This window comes from Peromyscus leucopus, chromosome 9, assembly GCF_004664715.2.
Source record: "Peromyscus leucopus breed LL Stock chromosome 9, UCI_PerLeu_2.1, whole genome shotgun sequence".
NCBI lineage: Eukaryota > Metazoa > Chordata > Mammalia > Rodentia > Cricetidae > Peromyscus > Peromyscus leucopus.
The window spans coordinates 113,524,605-113,547,024 of record NC_051070.1 but is presented as its reverse complement, the minus strand read 5'-3'; the positions used below and the strand labels follow the sequence as shown (position 1 = coordinate 113,547,024).

The 22,420-nt window shown below is 47.5% G+C and overlaps 1 protein-coding gene across 2 annotated transcripts in view; it reads left to right on the top strand.

Moving 5' to 3' along the window:
- Arhgef3 (Rho guanine nucleotide exchange factor 3) overlaps positions 1-22,420 on the top strand; it is a 283,414-nt gene that overhangs the window by 8,688 nt on the left and 252,306 nt on the right. The window contains exon 1 of one of the 2 annotated variants that reach the window (XM_037208765.1): positions 16,087-16,173. The exons of the other annotated variant lie outside the window; for it this stretch is intronic. The gene's annotated coding sequence lies outside the window, so the exon portion shown is untranslated. Of the gene's footprint in view, positions 1-16,086; positions 16,174-22,420 lie in introns of those variants that run through there. 2 annotated transcript variants of the gene reach the window in all.

Here is a 22,420-nt window from a genome sequence, read left to right as displayed (position 1 = left end):
CATTTGGTATGTTCTGGGCCAGTATGACTCAGAAGATATTTAGATGACCACCCAAGTTTTTTTGAGGTGAGAGAGCTGGCGTGTGAACGGAGGGAGATGCCTGATTCTGCAGTATCGATGCAGATGTTGGTGGTTCGATTCCATGGTACTAACAACTGCCAATTAGGAAAGCTAGCTCATTGTCTTTTAGAATCAGATGGTGATGCTGCTGCTACCATATTTTATTAAACATTTATTGGGTGGTGGGGTGGGATAGCTTTTCACATGCTTTTTACGGTGGCCCGTCATAAGAAATCAGTCTAGACCGTAGTCTTTTTATATATGTGTGCAGCATACACATGTCTGCCTAAAGCAAAAGATCAGGCCGGGTGGTGGCGGCGGCGGTGGCACGCGTTTAATACCAGCACTCGGGAGGCAGAGGCAGGCGGATCTCTGTGAGTTCGAGGCCAGCCTGGTCTTTAAAGTGAGTTCCAGGAAAGGCGCAAAGCTACACAGAGAAACCCTGTCTCGAAAAACCAAAAACAAACAAACAAACAAAAGCAAAAGATCAATGAGACAGTACTTATAGTCTGTAGTTGCAGCTGAGAATTCTTTTCTGTACTGTGTATTGCTATCTTTTGTTGTTGTTGTTGCTGTTGTTACTTAAAAATTGTGGTTGTTGATTCCACTGAATTTATTTCACAAATGAATCAAAATATGCTCTTTGAAAGATACGATGCCAGGTAGTTTGCGGTTACAGGTATTTTCATTTAAACCTCATGCCAGTCACGTGGAGCTAGTATTTTTATTCCTATTCTATAGGTGAGGAAACTGAGGTACAGAGAGAGGACTTGTCCAGGGTCATACTGCCAGTGAGAGGAGGGGCTAGGACTTTTTTCCCTTTTAGTTTTTTTGAGACAGTGTTTTACCTACTAGCTCAGGCTAGCCTTGAACTTGGCACAAGTTATAACTCAGCTTTGCAACTTTGAGGTTGGAAGTGTATATTCCAACTTTATTTCTGAACTGGGATTTGAACCAGAAAGTTGGAGGTTCAGAACATGCCCAAAGCAGGCCCCGGGGTCTCAGCCTCAGAACCAGGAAGAACAAAAAAGTTCATGGTTTGAATCCATGTCATATACCTACCTTCTGCCCAGGGAATTGCTGTGTAGTGGGGAGAACTAGTCCCCAATTGCTAGGAAATGCTATCGGTCATCCATCTAAGATTGTATGCAGACAACAGAAGCATGCACTGTGAAAACCCGAACAAAATGTGGACAGAGATTTTTCTGGGTTGCCATATTTTATGTTTTTTTTTTTCCTTTTAAAAAAAGCTTGTTGGGCCGGGCAGTGGTGGCGCACGCCTTTAATCTCAGCACTCGGGAGGCAGAGCCAGGCAGATCTCTGTGAGTTCGAGGCCAGCCTGGGCTACCGAGTGAATTCGAGGAAAGGCGCAAAGCTACATAGAGAAACCCTGTCTCGAAAAACCAAAAAAAAAAAAAAAAAAAAAAAAAAGCTTGTTCATCTGATAGCTTGAAATTTCATGCAAGTTCTGGTCCTCAGAGATGGTTAGATAGATGGTTCTGATAGAAGTCACATGTTTTGAGTATATATTAGTATCGAGAGAGAGAGAGAGAGAGAGAGAGAGAGAGAGAGAGAGAGAGAGACTAGTGGGGCATATAAGTCTATCAGCTATTTATTGAGAGACTTACCTAAAGGAATTGCTTACATAATTGTGGAGACCCTGTGAGTGCAAAATTTGCAGTGTGGCCAGCAGGCTAGGGACCCAGGGAAGAGCTGAAGTCCCCGTCCAGCAGGATAGGGACCCAGGGAAGAGCTGAAGTCCCCGTCCAGCACGGTTCCCTCTTGTTTGAGTGTCTGTCAAAGCTTCTAACTGGTTGAATGAGGTCATCCCATACTTTGGAGAATAAATCTGCTTTATAACAAACTTCTGGTTTACAGAAGCATGGTCACTTGGTTTAGATAAGCTGATACTTACAAATCAATCACCTTGGATGTAAGATACTGCTTGAAGTTTTTCAGAATTTCAGGAGAAAAGTCTGTAGGTAGAAACAGGAGTGTGATAGTTACAGATAAGGGAACATCTGAGATGCACCCCCTTTCCCATGACCAACTGTAACCCCCATTCCCTTTTTTAAAAAATTTACTTATTGTTATTTTATGTGCATTAGTGTTTTGCCTGTCTGTATGTCTGTGTGAGGGTGTCAGGTCCTCTAGAACTGGAGTTACAGACAATTGTGAGCTGCCATGTGAGTGCTGGGAATTGAACCTGAGTCCTTTGGAAGAGCAGTCAATGCTCTTAACTGCTGAGCCATCTCTCCAGCTCCACCCACCCCATTCCCTTTTTGACATCTCATGTAGTCCAGACTGGCCTTGAACTTGCTATGTAGCTGAGGATGACCTGGGATTCCTGATCTGCCTCTTGTCATCCTATCCTAAGTGCAGGGGTCACAGGCATAGAACACTACAGCCTGCTGTCCGGCCCCTCCTGCAGTTGGGGATACACACTGCATACGGACACTTTATAAAGCCACTGCATCATTTCTGTCAAGGACAGACCATATCGATGACCATGCTCCCGTGGGATCATAGTGAGACTGGACAATCCCGATTGCTGAGCGATGCGTGTTCATGGTGGTGCTGACGTAAACCACTCTGAGCTCCCAATGGTAGGAAGATCTTGTGCATGCGTCTCAGTGTGATGCCTGACACTTGACACTGACAACAATGGCTATAGCTCTGGCTTATATATTTACTGTGTGTATGGGAGGATAATATGTGTGTGTGTATGTTGTGCTGCTTATGTGGAGGTCCGAGGACAGCTGTGAGGAGTCTCTTCTCTCCTACCTCTTCATGGGTTGTAGTTGCTGAACTCAGATTGTCAGGCTTGCAGGAAAAGCTCCTTTACCTGCTGAGTCATTTCACTGGCCCATGCATTTTAGATTTTTTTTAAAGGTTTAGCTATGTATGGTCACATAGCTTGGAAGTCCCCGCTACTGAGGAGGCTGAAGATAGAATCCAGGAGTTTAGAGCGTGAAAGCTGTGGGTGTCTGAGGCTGTCCAGATGGTAATTTAGCTTGTATAATTGTGAGTAAAGTTCTGGACGCCATGGAGCATCTCTGTAATCCCAGCACACAGGGGGCTGAGGTAGGAGGATCTTGAGTTTGAGGGTAGCTTGGACTACATCATGAGACATGTTCTCTGCATTTTGACCATTGGTGGACTTCTGTGATGGTCTCTGTGTGCAGCAAAAAGAAGCTTCTTTGGTGAGGGCTGAGAGCTACTCATATGTGTGGATATAAGGAGAGGTATTAGAGTACAGTTGGGAATTACACTTGTTTAGGAAAGTATCAGTAGTAGGTTCTCTTCTAGGGTCCATGATCTCACCGCTCATAGGTAGTTGTCTAGGTTTACAGTGTTGGGCTTGAGTTCCCTCTGTTGAGTAGACCTTGAATCCAGTTAGGTGGCTGTTGGTTGCTCCTGAGATGGAAGTGCCACTATGGCACTCTAGAGGAAATCTCATCATGCTGGTAATTGTTGTGGTTCATAGGCTTTATAGCTGGGTAGGACTTTTAATTGCATTTCTCCTTTGGCAACTCGCATTCTTTGGATGCCGTGAGAACTAGTTCTCAGGAAGGAGCATTCTAGGTCAATTCCAACTCTGTTTCTCCATCTCAACCTTGTTTTTTGAGACAGGGTCTCTAACTGAACTTAGAGCTCACCAATTTGTCTAGACTGGCTGGCCAGCAAGCTGCAGAAATCTGCCTGTCCCTGCCACCTTCCCTAGCCCGGGGATTATAGGTTCATGCCACAATGCCTGGCTTTTACATGAGCACTGGAGAGCCAAACTCAGCTCTTCATGCTTGCATAGCAGGTACATTACCATGGAATCACGTCCCTAGCCCTTCATCGTAGCTCTTTTTATATGTACAGTTCAGTAGTGTTAAATATCTTTACATTGTTGTGTACATTTTCATCTGGGGAGATGGAAACTATTTACTCAGTAGTTATATCCATCCCCTCAAGCCCCTGGGTTCTCTTCATCTCTATGAATTGCACCCCTCCAGGTGATTCATGTAAGGGTTCTCCTCCTGCCTCGTGCCACTTAGCAGCATGCTTTGGAGACTCATCCACGTAGTAGCAAGGATCAGAAGTGCCTTCCTCTTTAGGATGTGTAGCATTCCACTGGAGGATGTGCCGTGTACCCGTTATTCATTCACCTCTGGACGTACACTCGGATTGCCTCCATCTTTTTGTGACTGTGAATAAAACTGCCCTCCCATTTCCCTTTGAACTCATCGGTTTCATCAGTCCAAGCCCCCATGTCCTCTTCCCAAAAGCCCCTTGCCGAGGTTTCTAGTGACTAGCACGGCACATCTCAGGGGCTTGTTCTCTGGCGCCATGCGGTCTGGCCACTAGCATTGTTTGGTCACGTGGCCGGTCATATTCTCTTCTTGAAGCCCCTTCTTCCCTGGCCTCCAGGATCCTCTCCTCTCTCTCTGCCCTCAGTGACCAAGAGCTCCATCCTTCTGGTTGCTCAGGCCTGAAACCCTAAGTGTCACTGTGACGCTCGGCTCGTTCACATCCATACTTACCTCTGCTTTCTGATATACCCAGACTGTGGCTGCTGCTCACTGCCTGTGCTCCCCCGCCTTCTACAGGCCATCTGGTCACTGCTGGTCTATCTGCGGGTCTCCTGGCCTATGTCCTTACCTTTTTTCAGCTGGTTCTTTACACGCAGCCTAAGGAATCTTTCTCAAGGCCTGGGAGGTCTCCAAGAATGCTCCAGTAGCTCACACATGACAAAGCCCTAACATGGCCACCAAACCCATGTGATTGGCCTGTGTTTCTTCTTCAGTTAGAATCTTGGTTTGCTCTTCCTGTTCCAGCCACATCAGCCTCAGTGTGGCTCCTCAGGTGGACACCTCCGGGTCTTTGCATTTGTGTTCCTTGTCAGACATACTCTTCTCCCTACGTATGGTGATTGAGGAGAGCTGGAGGCAGTGAGGGGTTCATCTGAGGCTGATGCGGTTGGAGTGGGCTCAGGAAGGGAAGAGCAAACTAGGAGAGGAACGGAGAGGAATGCATGAGTTGACGAATGTCTTTCTAGCAGGTGAGACACATAGAGGAAGACGGCTCATTGATCGCCAGCTGTTATTTTTCCCCTGGTGCGAGTCCTGTTAGCATGGCAGAGGCTGAGCATGGACTTGTGGGCTTCCACCCAGAAGAGTTCAAAGCCATGGTTCAAAGAGTTCCGGTCACACTCACATTCACATCATTACCGTCACAACAGCCAAGATGTAGCAACAATCCAAGGGTCCACTATTGGATACATGAACAAAGCATGCTGTAGACTACAACGGAATATTAATCAGCCTTACAGACTGAGAGTCAGACACCTGCTACAAATGGATAAGTCCTGAGGACACGGTGCTGAGTGCAATAAGCCAGGCAGAAAGGGACAGATGATGTGTGATTCTACTTAGGAGGTACCAAGAAGTAGACTAGTTCAGAGACAGAACAGTGGGGGTTGCCAGGGATTGTGGGAGATGAGGGGAAAATGGGGAGTACTTGCCTAATAGACACAGAATTTCTGCCTGGGATGATGAAAACGTCTGGAAGGATGGGTATCATGGCTGTACAACACTGTTGAATTGAATGGGAACGGCCCCCATAGGCTCATATGTTTGAATACTGGGTCCCCAGTCTGTGGAACTGTTTGGGAAGAATTAGAAAGTGTGGCCTTGTTGGAGGAGGTGTGTCACTGAGGTTGGGCTTTGGGGTTTCAAAAGACTCATGCTGTTCCCAGTGTGCTCTCCACCTCATGATGTGGTGCAGGGTGTGAACTGGCTGTTCCTGGGGCATGCCTTCACTCTGCTATTATGGACTGACTCTAACTCTCTGGAACTGTAAGTCTATTTAAATAGTTTATTTTAGAAGTTGCCTTGGTCATGGTGTCTTATCACAGCAATAGGAAAGTAACCAAGACACAGTGGTAAGTTTTACCTCGATAGAAATCAAGCCAAAGGAGAGTTGGTGTGAATACCACAGAGATATTCCTGGAGTTGTTTTTGTTTTCCTCCTTTGTAGATTATAGGTAAATAACTTAGGAGCACACAGTGGAAAAAGGCATTCGTAGACCAGAAAAGATGTGGTAGTGGTGGTGGTGGTGATGGTGGTGGTGGTGGAGGTAGTGATGATGGTGGTGGTGGTGATGATGATGATGGTGGTGGTGGTGATGATGATGGTGGTGGTGGTGGAGGTAGTGATGATGGTGGTGGTGGTGATGATGATGGTGGTGGTGGTGGAGGTAGTGATGGTGGTGGTGGTAATGGTGATGATGGTGATGGGTGGCAGTTGAGGTAAGGTGATGTGAACTCACAGGACCCCAAGATTCCCCCGTATCTGGTGCTGCAGGGAGATCTTGAGCTGCAGAGCAACATCCCCTCAGGGGGTCAGTGCTGGGGGAGGAGGAGGATGTTCCCATGTTTCCTTAGCGACTCTGGGCAGGGCTGCTGGACTGGGTCAGAAGGGTGCAGCCCAGGACTGGAGTCCATGTGAGTCACAGCTCACCTCCTGTGGAACAAAGGGATACAGCAGGGAGGGGCGGTGTGATGACTCAGAGGCCACCGCTGCTTCCTCTTGGCCCTCCCCCATGTTAGTTTCCCCAGTGGAGTGGAGAAATTCACCCCACTTTCAGAGCAGGCTGTCCCTCCAGGATGGAGCATGTATCAAGATTTGTTTTGACCACAGAACTAGCTGCACTTGGGTGCTAGAACCTTCCCGGCCTGAGGCTCTCTAGTCTGTTGTAAACCTTTCCTTAGTCTATGGAAACCTCAGCAACCCCTCCTTCTCAGAAGAGGAAATGGTTTTCTGGGGGTGGAGCAGCTTGCCTCAGGCCATACAGGTGTCAGGGCCCCATCTCGCCATCACCACCTCGGGAGCCTGAACTTGTCACTGTGTGCACACGTGTGCACACACGTGGAAGGAGAGACTCCACAATGTGATTTAGCTCTAGGTCCCAGGCTTATAGAGACGTGAACATTTTTTCCTTGCACTGTGAAAAGAGTTAGAAAACCCAGGTAATAATATTTTACCATGAGAAGAGTGCCCTTGGGCTTGGGTGTGGGTCAGCATCCCAGGGTAGTTTTCATGCTTGTAGGTACCAAGTGTTGCTCTTTGTGTTCCAGCCTGGGGTATCCCAGAGAAGGACAGTCTATGTAAGTGGGAATGCACCGCAGAAGGGCCACACTCTTGTGAACCATGGTTGTGAGGATATCGGCATAAAATAGGTGCAGTGTCCTTTACACTGAGGACGCAAGCTATGACCCGCACTTCCATGACAGCCCTTGTCTTCTGCCTGTAAAAGGCCAGATTGGTTTATGAGAGGAAACTCCCTCCTCCAGGATTTTTATTTGAAAGAGGAAATACGGAACCTCTCTTGTCCTACAGTCCTTTCTTGATGAATGTGGCCATGAAACCAGGCCTGAAGTGTTAAAGCCCCATAAATGTGGAGCAAAGGAAATCTGTTTTAGTCAATAGTCTTAATTTTTTTTCTCCTGGCTTTTCAAGACGTGGTTTCTCTGTGTAGCCTTGGCTGTCTTGGAACTTGCTCTGTAGACCATGCTGGCCTCGAATTTATAGAGATCTGCCTGCCTCTGCCTCCCGAGTGCTGGGAATAAAGATGTGTGCCACCATGCCTGGCGTCAGTAGTCTTAATCTTGTCCCCTACAATTTTATCCAAGTTGTTTACATGATGGCAAAAAACGACCGACCTATTTTTGTGGTCCTTCCTTCCTCATTTCCCCTCCTTTAATATTAATAATAAAATCAGCGAGAACTCTGAGCACCCATCAGGTGTTTACGGTAGGAGTCATTCATTCATTCACTCAATCCGAAGGTACGTACTGAGTGATGTGTGACAGCAGGAACAGCATCTCCTGGGTGGAAGAAGTGATGCGATTTGGAGCGAGGACTGACAAGATGGCTCAGTGGGTAAAGACGTCTACTGCAAAGTCCGAGGATCCGAGTTCAGTTTCTGGGACCCACATGGTGATTGAAAGAACTGACCCCTTGTAGGTTATCCTCTGACTTACACACACACACACACACACAGAGTAAAAATGTAAATTTAAAAACAATTAGGAATGAGATGCTCACTGAAAATACATGATGTTCTGTACATATTTTACTCTTTACTTTCGTGTATTTGAACTTTTATATTTATATATATAAATTACATAGTGAAGGCAAGGTCCTGTGCTAGGTGCTGGGAAGGCGCTGTCTCAGACTTGGCCCTGCTGGTGTTAGTAGCCTCATTCAGGAAGCAGATATTAATCACATAATCCCATGAATGCAAGGGAAATTACAGCTGGGGAGTGTGAAAAGTCCTAGGAAGAGGCACTGGTGTCTGTAGCGTAGACCCTTCTAGCCAGGCTGCAACAGAATGTGAGAAGGACCACCACCCGGGTGGGTGGGATGAGGGCCTGGGATTAAGTCCAGGACTGTAGAGGACAACAGAGGTGGTTGGGGGGGGGGTGAGCCTGTTGACGCCTGCGTTCCGGCCAGAGGTCCTTTTGGTCCCTACCCAGGTTGAGCCTGTGATGTGATGGGAGGGGTCTCAAGGGAGACTGTTGCCTACAGTCTCATACTGGACTTTTGTGCTGCATGGTGCAGACTCTGAATCCTAGCCTCCAGTGCCTTTTGATTTTGCTTAGAAGAAAGCTGTACTTTTTCTTACCACCACTGGGAAGGTCCTCTGCTCCATGACATGTCTTCTGGACTCAGGGAAGTTCCAAACATGTCCCTCTCCTTTCTGGGCTTCTGTGTGACAGAATGCTCCATCCTTTAACTTCTTAAAGCTAGCTCCAGCTCATGCTCAGTGTTGGGCCCCAGTGTTGCGCCATGTAGCCCAAGCTGGTCTCACGATGTCCTCTTCCTTTGCCTCCCAAGTGCCAGGATTATATGCACCACCATACCTGGTCTCTACCTCTGCTTTTCAGTGGTCTCTTCAGCAGGTTGTGAGCATGGTGATTTAAGGCTCTGTTTACTCCTTCCTGTGCCCCTCCTCCCAATTCTCCACCCAGAGAGGCACATAGGGTGTTCATTAGTCAGGAGCCATCTTGTATTGCCTGGTGCATATTCCTGCTCCGTGCCTGGGCATTTCCCCCTTCTCCTTCATTTTGCATTTTAATGGGATAGCAACTGGGTACAGTTATCAAAATGAACTCATGGGAAGTGGTAGAAACTTTGTATAAAATATGAATGCTTTGTATGTAGTTTGTGTCGCAAAATACCCTCAACAACAGGTGTATATGTATCTGAAGTCTGTTGGGTTAAGGGACAAGTTGGAGTCAAGTGCCTCTAAATGGTTCAGATAAAGGTGTAGGATGTGGGAGAAACTGTGTTGTGTGGGGCCTGGGGTGGGACGGAGTTACACAGAGATTGGCCTTTCTGTGTACATGGTTTGTGGTCATGGCTAATAGAGCTTTACCCTCAAAGTATAACTCAGCTACTCCTATGATTTTTGTCTATGCTGTACACAAAAACCATCCAAGAGGGTTGACTTTCCATTCTACTCCTGTTTCTATTGCTGTGATAAAAATTCTCTGACCAGAAGTAACTTAGAGGAGAATGGATTTATGTGGTTTACATTCCAGGTTACAGTTCATTATTATTGGGAATTCAAGGCAGGAACTGAATAATCATATCCAGTTGAAGGAACCTTGCTTGATTCCCAGCTTCCTTCACTCCTATACAGTTTAGAACCCAGCCTAGGGAATAGTGTCACCCACAGCGGCTCAATCTTCCTACATCCAGTTAGTCGTAAAGGTAGTCTCCCACAGACATGCCTGTGGCCAAACTGATCTAGGTAATTCTTCATGAAGACAGTCTTTCCAGGCAGTTCTAGGTTGTGACAGGTTGACAGTGAATACCAACTAGCACAAGTTCTAAGTGTGAAAGGCAAATCAGTGAAGCTTCTGGAAGATCCTGGAGAATATCCATGTGGAATTTGATGGGGCACAAATAGCTTTGGTTTTATTTCAGGGTTTCTGAACCCAGGGCTTGCAATGCTAAGCATGCACTCTTGCACTAACCTTCATCCATGACTCCATAGAAACAGATACCTTGAACACTATTCAAAAGGTACTATCATATAGAGAAAGGTATTAATGAGGCTTCATGAAAGTCAGGAACTCTAGGGTTTGGTAATGTAACTTGATGGAAGAGCACATGCTTAGCCCTTGTTAGTTAGGGAACAAACCCCTCCTACGTTCCATCCCCAGCACCAAATAAAAGCAAAGAACTCTTCATTAAAAGCTAGCACACACCTTTAATCCCAGCAGGCAGGCAGATCTCTGTGAGTTCAAGTTCTGGCCGAACCTAGAGCTTGCCAATTCAGATAGACGTGCTGACCAGCAACCCTAGAGGCCCAGTCTGGTTTACATAATGAATTCCCTGATAGCCAGGGCTACATAGTGAGACCCTGCATCAAAAACAAACAAACAAACAAACAAACAAACAAACAAGACAACTGTGAGAGTAAAAGGGTAAGTAGTGGTCTGGGAGGAGATTTGAAATAAACACACCGAACAAAGAATTCATATCCAGCTAGATAAAGAACTGCTGTGAACAAATAAGAAATAGGCTAATTAAAAAAAAAAAGGCCTGATCAAGTATTATTAGCAAAGAAAGATGTCCAAATGATCAATAAACACATGTGGAAAGAGCCTTATCTTCAGCGGTCAGCAGATGATCTCACCACAGTGGGCGGCACTGAGTAGCCCGCAGAATGACTAACCTGATACAGACCCACACCAAGGTGTAGCTTAGACACTCAGCAAGTGGGAGTGGGAGCTGGCTAAAACCGTTTTGGAAAATCGTATTGAAAACATCTGCCCAAGAGAAACATATGCCGGCCTATACTGCAGCTACTCTTCTTCTGAATATGACCCCAAGAGAAATCAGCACAGGAGGGCACCAAAAGACTTGCATACCATTCTGCACAGCAGTTTTATTAATAATTGACCCCAAGCTGGGCGGTGGTGGCACATGCCTTTAATCCCAGCACTCTGGAGGCAGAGGCAGGCAGAGCTCTGAGTTCAAGGCCAGCCTGGTCTACAGAGCCAGTTCCAGGACTGTCAGGGCTACACAGAGAAACCTTCTTGAAAACAAAACAAAACAAAAATAATTGACCCCAGATAGAAACAGTCCAAATCTTTATCCATGGCTACATAGACAGAATGTGGTATAATATAGAGTAGAATACACTCAGCAATGGAAAGAAGCAATTGCTACACTCACTACTAGGGATAAAACTCTTGACATAGTGCTGAGTGTGTGAAGCCAGGGGCAGGGTCCATGCTGTTCAGATCCACATTTCAATCAAGCAACACTAACCACCCTCAGAAGTAAGGCAGTAGTTATGTTGGATGTGTCATTATTCTGGGTGGACATAGAGAAAGAAGCATTCTTTCTAAAGGCTGATAATGTTTCATATTTTGATTTTTGTGTGTGCATGCATGTGTGCATGCTTGAGGTGATCAGGGGTTGACACTGAGTGTCTTCCTCAATCTCTCTCCATCTAATTGGTAGTTTTTGAGATAAGGTCTCTGGCCGAACCTAGAGCTTGCCAATTCAGATAGACGTGATGGCCAGCAACCCTAGAGACCTTCCTGTCCCCACCTCTTCAGTGCTGGGATCACAGGTGCAACCACCATGGTTGGCTCTTTTGTGTGGAACTTAGATCATCTTGCTTATACGGAACATTTTTTTATTGATTGAGCCATCTCTGCAGCCCTTACAATGATTTGATTGATGTTTACACGAGGATGTAATCCTCTAAGAGTGCTATTGAGTTGCACACCTAAATCTTGGGGCATGTTGCAAGCTACTTTAGGGGTGTGTGTGTGTGTGTGTTGGAACGGAGGTTTCATAGAAGCCTTTGGTAGAGTCTTTGGAGGAGGGCTGGAGGCGTGTAACATCTAGAGTGCAAGGCAGGCTGGAGAGATGGTGGCTTCCTGCCATGGTGCCTGTCCCTTTCCTGGGTGCAGACATTAGAGATTGCTTCTGGGGGTCCCTTCTGACCCTCCCCACCTTGTCCTCATGGCCTGTACCATGTGAGCACTAACTGCTATGGGTCCCTGGCAGGATCTTACCTGGAGATGGGCGTGGGGGCAGCATTTCTCAGTTTTTGTACCTGTTTAAAGGGGTGCTTTTAGAGTTTATTCTCCTTAGGTTTCTATGACGACCTGACCTAGATGGGGTGGGAATTGTCTTGCAGACAGCTTTATACAAAGCCGGGAATGGATGGCCAGTGGAGGCGGTGGTGGTGGTTGGTGCCTGTTACCTTAATACTTTTATACCCTAGACTGAGCAAATTGAAGCCTGGTATGTAGATGGACTGGGGCAGTGCTGTCCATCTTCTGGGACAGATCCCAGGCTGAGCAGACTCTGGTGTCAGGCTCATGTTTGCACTTTTGCGGTCTCTGGTCATATGCTCACAGTGCTCTTGGCAGGTGTTTCTGACAGGAAAGGGGCACACTCCTTCTGGCCTGTGTGCCGTGATTCCAGCTGCTACAGGATAGCAATTGTGCCCTGGTCGTGGATCCAAAGGCTTCATCATCTATGAGCTTGTGACTTGCTATGTTCCACCAATGTTCTAATCCACTTTTCCTAGAAAAGATGAGGATCTGTAGGCATCAAGAGGATAGACCCTAGAGTTGGAATGTCTGGGTTCTCAAGCCTGACATGTGACTCAAAGACTGGAATGTGAACTATGAGGAAAGGAGGCAAGAGAATAAGGGACCAGTTGTTGTCTTGTGGCCTAGGGGGAGGCACACCTCACTTAGATGATGGAGAATACATGTGGATAAATGAGGATTGTGGTAGCTCATATTTATTGCTCTGTGGATTGAGTGGGATGATTGTCCTGAAGCACTTGAAGACTGCCTTTGTTTGGCATGGTGACGATGCTGAAGGGTACTGATGCTTAGAGTCCTGGGACAAGTGAAGAGAGCAGAGCCTGATGGGCCCAGTGAGCATGTATGACAGGGTCTTATAGCCCTCTGTTGGGCACAGCGAAGGTTCCCTGGCATCTTAATTATTCAGTTCTCTAGTTTTTCCCATAGTCATAAAATAAAATAAAAATGTATTTAAACAAGTGTGTTTTAAATTTATTTGATGATCCAATGTGACCTGAGCTAATAGGTAATTCATGTATGAGGCAGAAATGGTCTTAGCGGCAGCAGTATTTACATTCCTGAATGTGCCCTGCTGGGGTATTGTAGGACATACGCTATACTTCATGTTACCATTTCAAAATGCAACCGCTTATGAATTCTGAAATGTTTCCAGCTTAAAAGGGTCGGGAAGAGGAAACTGTGGATCTGTCTTCCATGATCGATTCTCCAGGTGGTCATTTCTGCTACTTCTTTCTTCTGCTTATGAAAGGATGCTGCAGTCACTGTCCTTGGCAGACATGGAACTTCTGGGTCAAAATGTAGACATACTTAAAATCTGGGCAGCTATTGGTAGGGTTGCCTTTCAGAGAGGCGAGTGGGATGGACATTTCCACTGATGGTGTGTGACAGTGCATTTGTTGCCAGCCACTTACAATGGCTTGAGTGATGGTAATCTTTGGTGAGCCCAGGAGCATTTCATTTCCTTCCTGCTGGCCCAGACATGCACAGATAAGCATGTCACTTTCTTGTTTTCCTGGATCGCACGGCTGATTGTGTGGTCCATGGCTATCCATAGCTATGTATGGCCCGTGGGCCTATGTTCATGCTCTTTGCTACCAAGTTTCCAGCTTTTTCTCTCTAGTCTGGCCTTAGCCTGTCTGCCTGGCCTCTCTGTGACTCTCTGATCTTTCCCCAGCTATGAAACTTGAACCCCAGACTGGACGACCTAAAGTTACATTTTAAGTTTTAATTAGACTATGCCGAAGAGATCCGTGAAACAAACATGTCTCCAATCTGCAAGCCTCTTGCTCAAGGATAGTTCCTGAAATGCTGGAGGCTGTTGTTTATGGGAGATGACAAGCCACATGTTTTCCTCCCGTAAACAAGTTTGACCCATCTGTACTGGATGTGCTTGATCACATGTGGGCAGGAGGTTCACAGGCAGGAAATTCGTCAGGATGTATGCTTGCCCCTGATTGGACCTGATGGGAAATGCTTAAGCCACTGTAAACCCTGATTCAAGGCCGTTTTTCTGGAACCCAGAGATGAACCTGGCCAGAGCTCATCCACCTGACTAGTATTTAATTAAAGCTTGCTTCAAATTTGGCTTTTAATTCTGGTAGTGGTCTTATTCTTGGTTGATGGGATTAACAATACCAGCATCAATGTCCTCGACCACCACCAACTAGTCCCATGCCTCAGCCCTCAGTCTATCTCTCCTGTGTTACAGGCCAGAGCCACGTCTACCCAGTGGCCTTTCCTTCCCAGGAAACGGCAGACCTAGCTTGGCTCTAGATGTAACTGTTAGGTCACCAAAGGGCCTGAGATCAGAGACTTGTGGCTGAGGAGGTGGAGAAAGAGAGGGAACAGTACTTAGAGAGAGGAATTAACCTGCAGGAGGTCCCCAGGCCAACTCGAGGGGAAAATTGGTATCTTTAGAACTCTGGGGAGTCTTTGCAGGGCAGCAAGGCTGGCAGGCTCAGACTTCATAGACCGTGGGTCACAGTGGAGAAGGCGTTAGTGGTAGAGAAGGTGGGGAGGGTGGGCAGAGGGGGAAGGGTCAGGCCTTGGTTCCAGACTGAACTAACAGTTAAGATGGGAGAGGTTAAAACACCTCCCGGGTCTCTGGATTCAGGGTCTGAGTGATCAGAGGTGTTGTGGCTGGAGCCCAGAACTCAGCAGGTAAAGGCAGAAAGAGCCAGGTGATGAGGCTGCTGCATTCAGACCTCATTCCCAGCACTTGTGGGCTCTTTGTGGGACTGTGGTGCCCGCAGCCAGGGAGCCGCACATGGCGGGTGTCAGGTCTACGCAAATCTTGCTCTCCCTCAAGCTGTGAAGCCACTCTTGTTTCTTTCTTTCTTTTTTTTTTTTTTTGTTTTTTTTGTTTTTTGTTTTTTTTTGAGACAGGGTTTCTCTGCCTTTTTCTTTTTTAAAAATATTTATAAGCCGGGCGGTGGTGGCGCACGCCTTTAATCCCAGCACTCGGGAGGCAGAGCCAGGCGGATCTCTGTGAGTTCGAGGCCAGCCTGGACTACCAAGTGAGTCCCAGGAAAGGCGCAAAGCTACACAGAGAAACCCTGTCTCGAAAAACCAAAAAAAAAAAAAAAAAATTTATTTATTTATTTTATGTACACAAGTGCTCTATCTGCATGTATGCCTGCACCCCAGAAAAGGGGGTCTGATCTCACTACATATAGTTGTGAGCCACCATGTGGCTGCTGGGAATTGAACTCAGGACCTCTGGAAGAGCAGCCAGTGCTCTTAACCGCTGAGCCATCTCTCCAGCTTTTTTAATCTTTTTTTTTTTTTTTTTAAATATCCTGGCGTGATCAGACACCAGACGGCCTGGGAATTGAACCTGGGTCCTCTGGAACACCAGTCAGTGCTCTTAACCACCAAGCCATCTCTCTTCCCCTCCTGTTTCTTCAGGCCTGACATCTACATTGGAATTGCCACGTAAGGCATCGGCTTCCCGGTTTTCTTGTCAGAACTCAAATCCCTGGCAGTCGAGCCCAGGCACCTGAATTTCTAAAAGTTCCCCCTGTGAACCCAGCTGCTCATAACTGTGCGCCCTGGTGGAGGGCAGGGAGCTCTGTCTACCCAGCCAGGGCTGTATGAACCAACTATTGTGGGTCCTTGGGCCTCCCACAGATAAACCCAGGAAGCTGCTTCCATGCCTGGGGGGACGAAGAGGTGCAGACAGGTCTGATTGAAAAGGTCCTAGTTGCTCTGAAGCATGCGTCTCTGCTCATGTCCGCGTGATTCTGTGCTCTGTCATGTAGGCTCTGAACGCTGACTCTGACATCTTGTGACTGTCATGGAAATGCAGGGCTCTTATCCTCAAGCCACATGCCCTGGCATGTCCTACCATGCTGGGTGAGGTCGGTTTCTTGGTGCCAGGTCACCAGGTGAGGCTTCTGGGTGGTGGCAGGAATCAAACAGCTTGGGGTGTCCCGATCTCTCGTGTCTCTCTCCCATCACCAGTAACACCAGGGTAAGTATCTTTATCACGGCTGACCCTCCAAAAACTTGGTGTCCTCGTCCCCAAGTTTGCCTTGGCTTGCAGTCTCCTTCTCCCTGCCAGTCTTTTGGAAGAAAGGACAGCTCTTCCCATGCCTCAGCCCTAATTCTTTCTCGTCCTATCTTAGAGAGCGTGGGGCTCAAGTGTCAGGCTTTGCCTCCAGAAGCATCTCTTTATTTCTATTGCCTGTCCTTGGTTGGGCACAAAGGAATGACTATAAGCCAATAGAAGGGTCCTGAAAGTTTTCAGTAGGGTTCTGCGGAGGGCGTGGTATCGCATATCTGTGTATATCTGCCAAGAGAGGAGAGTCAGTCTTGGTGCAAGAAGCTCCTTCCAGCTGAGACTCCTAACAGCAGGGCAAGGGCTGGCAATTAGCACAACCGGCTGACGCTGGACCCGAGAGCTCCACGGTGCTCTTCCCTCCCTGTTATTCCTTCTGTGAATTGTATATTTGGGGATCTGGGACTCTGGAGGGTGTCTTGCAAAGCTGATATTTATCTGGGAGCCCAGAGTCAGGGGAAATGGGAGGGCTTGTAATGCAGGGACAGGGAGGCAGGAAGGGCTTCTGGGAAGAGCTGGAGGCCTGGTGTACCTTCAGCAACCCAGCAGGCAGGAGGTGAAGTACTCAAAGGTCCATGGAGGGTTACTTGCTGGCTGGCTGGGATGCTGGTTTTCAGTCTCCTGAGATCTCCATGCTTGTACAGTCTTGCCTTCTGGGTGGGTCTGTAATGTTTCCTCATGAGGTATTTTTATCTGCTGTCTTCTCTCCCTCCTGTGGGCACAGCCGCGAAGCTTAGAAAAGCTGCTGGGTCTGTTGCCCGGGCCCTTTAGCCAACCAGCTGCCTTGCCTTGCTTGGTGAAGCAAAGGTCCCTTCCTTGGCATGTAGGAGATGGAACTTGCTCATCCGTGAACCTCCATCAAGCTCCTGATATTTGTTCTGTAAGGGGGAAGGGACCCTAACCCTGGGTGAGGCACTGTGGTGGGCGCTTGCTTCCTTGAATCCCCACAAACTCCCACAGATTTGATTCCATTATAGTGCCCGTTTGAGGCTGGAGAAACTGAGGCCCAGAAAAGTCCTTTCCAAGGTCTCATAGCTGCTAAGTGATAGAAGTAAAATTATCGTAGATGTCCAACTTTAGAACCCAAGGCCTCCATTGATAGTTTAGATTATGAAAGCATGTATGGTATAGATGTTTTAGTAACTTATGAGTCATAAACCATGCCGTCCTGGGATTCTGGTAGCACGTGCTTGGAGTCCTCTTGCATGGGCTCATGGTCCTCTGGTAGTTAATTTATGCAAACTAAAGAAGAAGCTTGAAGGAAAAAGACAGGAACAACCCATTTAGTCCCGTTATTCTACTTAATGAGATATATTTTGGAAAGGGTAGATAGTGAGGTTCCTTAAGCTGGGCACCTATCCCAGTGCCCCAGCTAATATGGGGCAGTCCTGTGTATGCGCCTGAAAATTACATGCCCCATGTTGCCCCCCTTCTCTTTCCCTTTTTCCATCCCCCAGTTTGCTTTGGCCTGTAGTCTCCTTCTCCTTGCTAGTCCCTTGGGAAGGATGCCATGGGGACAACTCTTCTACCCTAGCAAAGCACAGGCCTCACGTTTCCTCCCCCTCCTTTCTTCTTCCTTATTTCCTTCTCCTCATGTGAATATTGTGACACCTAAGATAGCCAGGTTGGTCTGGAATCCTCCTGCCTCAACTACACCTGGCTTCTGTTATCTTCTCATTCTGATGGCTGATGTAATTTGGCACTGTGGGTATGGCCACCGGCCTCAGCACCTTCCCACGGGGATTCCCAGGGTAATTTTGGACTTCGTAGGATTTCCCACCAACTTCAGAATGTGACTGGCAGTATAGAAGGATGCGGTTGCTCCTCCCCTTAGCATGGTCCTTCTTAGTTGACACTTGATGGCATTGGGATGTAGCCAGAGGGTTTCTTTCTAGGAGACTCAGACTGTGGGTACTCAGCTGTCAGAACCCATGAACTGCTGGAGGTTTAGGAGATTTGGCCATCCCATCTGCCCTGTCCAGTCACAGCTGCCAGAGCTTGGCCACTCTGCGCAGGCCACAGTCTGTTTCTTTCTCTGAAAGGTGAGGGTTACAGTGTGTATCACATTGGCCTTTTGAGTGACTTCATTCGAGGGGTGCTCATCCTGTGTGAGTCTTGGTTGTTCATGCTGTTTAACTAGAACTCCCTAGAATCCATTGACTTTTGTATTTATTTCCAAGTGGCTGTCTGGGAATAGATGCACAGAATAATATTTATAGATGGGCTTCTAAGCTAGGTAGTGGTGGCACATAACTTTAATCCCAGCACTTGGGAAGCAGAGGCAGGCAGATCTCTGAGTTTGAGATCAGTCTGTTCTACAGAGCAAATTCCAGGATAGCCAGGGCTATACAGAGAAACCTTGCCTCTAAAAACAAAACAAAACAAGGTTTCTAGTGAGCTCACCTGTTTGGGCATTTTAAAGTAGTTTTTTGCTCAAGGGATGCTGCCTGTGTGCATTTACCCTTGCATATAATGTTTGGTGATGAGGCAAACCGGGCTACCATTCTTGAGCTGAGTGGGGTGTGTCAGCTCTATGACTCTCATTTCAGTAGATGCCCTGGTGGACGAAGGATCATCAGGAAACTGCCTTGTCAGAGGATCCAGTTTTAAAGCTTCCTTTGAAAAATGAGCATGAGACCATTCAAGGATCATTTCATGTAGCCTTTGAGGGTTCCTTTATTCCTGACGTTTCTGTTTGGGACTTGGGTTATGGGAACAAGTATTCTTGGCTTTCAGAGTGATGCATTGGTTCTTTCTGTCACTGGTTCCTCGGTGTCCTCATCTGTGAGGAGATGAGTCTCTGCCATGCACACCGATGAGAGGGTCCAGTAGAATGGAGCATCGGAAGCCTCAGCAGGTACCTGGCACAGGAGAAGGCCCGGCACCATTAGCCAGTGGTGATGTGGAAGAGGGTAGCAATGACCGTGGTTCTCAGGTCCTTGAGCAGCCTGTGTCCCTTCCCTCAAATGCTCTCGTCCTGGGAGTGCCCACCTCACGGCCGTCCATCAGCCTGGGATGGGAAACTCGAGACCTGCTTTGACTTACTTTAGTAACCCACTTCCTCCCACCTTTGGGTCTCCCGTGGATTTACAAGTCATCAGCATAGTTTCTGTCCATCAAGAAAAATGCACTGAATGTCCACTAAGGACAGCGTGTGAGGAACCTTGAGAGAACTGGGCAGGCAGTGGTGGCTTGATGTAATTCAAGGCTTTTCTACATTTTACATTAAAACTATTTATTTGCTTGCTTATTTTAGAGTGTGGGGGGGTCTCACTAGGTCTTGAATTTCTTGGTTCATATGATCATCCTCCTTCAGCAGCTAGAATTACAGCTGTTTGCCACCATGCTGGTTTTTCATTTTCCTTTTTTTCAGGGTGCTCAGAATTAAACCAAGAGGACCTTGTACATGCTAAGGACAAATAGCTTTATGACTGACCGACAGTTCTAGCCCTGGAATTACCTAATCTTTAAAATTACATTATTTATTTAGAGCATGTGTGTGTGTGTGTGTGTGTGTGTGTGTGTGTGTGTATGCCCGTGTGTGCATGTGTTCCATGGCATGCATGTGGCAATGGGAAGACAACCTGTGGGAGTTGGCTGTCCTTCCACCATGCGGGCCCCCGGGATTAAACTCAAGGACATCTGGTTTGGTAGAAAGTGCCTTTACCAGCTAAGCTATTCAGCAGTCATGGGATTATTTTATAGAACAGGAACTTTCTCAAGTAAACCGTGTGGGAGATGAGATGCCCTGGGTAAAACTGAAGCACCTTTCAGACTAGGGAAGAGCAGCCTGGAGCCCAGCAGGGGTGAATCATTGGTGGCTCCTCTCCAAGCCCTCCTGCCCTGGGATCTGGGGTTGACTCCTTTCACTTGAGAGGACTGACCAGATCTCCACCCCAAGCCTCTATAAACAGGTATACGATGGAAGCCGGGCCCGAAGAGCCAGCCTTCACACACCAGGGACTGTCCCTCGGTCTCTGTGCATAACTAAACTCTAAGCAGAGCCCCGAGGCTGCCTGGCAGAGCTGAGCTGGGAATACCTGCTAGAGCATGTGTGATGATAATAGCTCTGGATCTGGTTCAGCATTGCAGCATCTTGACACCGTGTGTAGAAATCAGTGCCCAAGGCCCATGTATCTGCAGCTCTTTTCTCTCTCTGAGGGGGTGGCAACTTATGGGTCTAGGGGTCCTGTACATTTTACCTCTTTTACTTCTTTTCCTGTGATTCTGGGGTGGTCAAATTTCCACCAGGGCTGCTTTGGTTTTTTTTCCGGCTGTAGCAGGTGTGTGGCATCCTTCGTTAGAGGGAAGAGCACACGGTTCTTGGATATTTCCCATCTGTTCACCAAGCTTCGTACTCATCAAGGTGTGCATAGTCAGGGTGCCCCCAAACCCCAGTGCAGGTGAGGAGACCTGGGCTCACACTGGTGGGATTAGGGTGAGGGAAGAACACGCTGGCAGGAGCGTGAGGGAGAAGGTACCACTCTTCAGGCACTCTGGGGAGGCCCATGGGGGGCGGTGGGAGTGGGTGAGTTTATCCTCTGCCCCAGAGTGGCCCCGGTTTGACCTTCCAGGCTCTTAGGTGCCTGTCAAAGTTGTACACACACCATGCCTCTCTGAGGAGCCATCTGTGACTGAGGCCTTCTTCACCTTCTCCTGGTAGATCCCTTCATAACTGCTCTGCCACGCTGTGCTAGGATGTTCAGTGCCTCTTCTGGGACTGAGGGTGGAACTCGGATCCTTGCACATACCAAGCAAGAGCTATATCCTTGGTCTTTTTATTTTATTTTATTGAGGCTGGGTCTCACTGTGTAGCTCAGGTTGGCTTTGAATTTGTAATCCTCCTGCCTTTACTTGCCAATTGCTGGTGTATGCCACCACACCAAGCTGGTCATTGCTTTTAAAAACAAAACAAAACCTTGGAAAATAATTTAAAGGATCCTAAAGATCATTAGGGATACTGAGGCCTGTCATCACTTCCAGCCAGTTCCATGCCCTGTGTTCCATCTCGGAGGTAGCTATTAAAAATGGTTGCAGGTAGCCTGACATGGTGGCGCACACCTTTAATCCCAGCACTCAGGAGACAGAGGCAGGCAGATCTCTTGAGTTCGAGGCCACCTTGGTCTACATAGTGAGTTCGTGGACCAGGGATGTTGTACAAGAAAACCCTGCCTCAAAAAAAAAAAAAAAAAAAAAAAAAAAAAAAAAAAAAAAAAAAAAAGCTTTGGGGCAGGGAGATGTCTCAATGGGCAAGGTGCTTTCCTCACAAGTGTAAGGACCATGTAAATTCTGGGTGGGTGTGGCAGCCTACCTGTTGTCCCAGCACTAGGGAGACAGACAGAGGATTCCTGGAGCAATTGGCCAGACTAGCTGAAGCAGCGAGCTCTGGGTTCAAGTGAGAGATCCTGTCTTTTTAAATTTTGTTTGTTGAGACAGGGTTTCTCTGTGTAGCTTTGGCTGTCCTAGAACTCGCTCTGTAGACCAGGCTGGCCTAGAACTCATAGAGATCCACCTGCCTCCACCTCCCGAATGCTGAGATTGAAGGCATGTGCCACCACTGCCCAGCTGAGATCTTGTCTTCATATACAATGTGAAAACAATCAAGGAAGACACCCAGCATCAACCTCTGGACATCACACCCATGTATACACATATATATGCATGCAAGCACACACACACACACACACACACACACACACACATACACACACACACACACACAGAAACATACATGCATACCACACATGTATACACATGCCAAGCCTTTTTAAAAAATGAAAATAGCTCTGTCATTGTCTGTCTTCTCCCTCTCCACTCAGTTCTGGGCATTGTACTCATGACATGACAGCCCTCTACCATCGAGCTACGTCCCCAGTCCCGAGGATTTGTCCCTTCGGAGTCTTAAACATGACATTGGCGTACACACAGTGCGTGTTTGGGATAGCCAACTTTGGGGGACAGGTGGAAGAAGGGGAGCCATGATTTATAGAGTACTCTGGTTTCTGTGGCTTGAATTCCCACCATGGCTAGTTTCAAGGCACCAGCCTGGCCTGACTGAGCATGGCTGAAAGGAGACACACGGTGTCTGTCCGCACCTTGAGGCTGGCATGTGTTGGCTCCACTGCACCAAAGCAACAGGCTTTGCTTCAGGCCTTCCTCT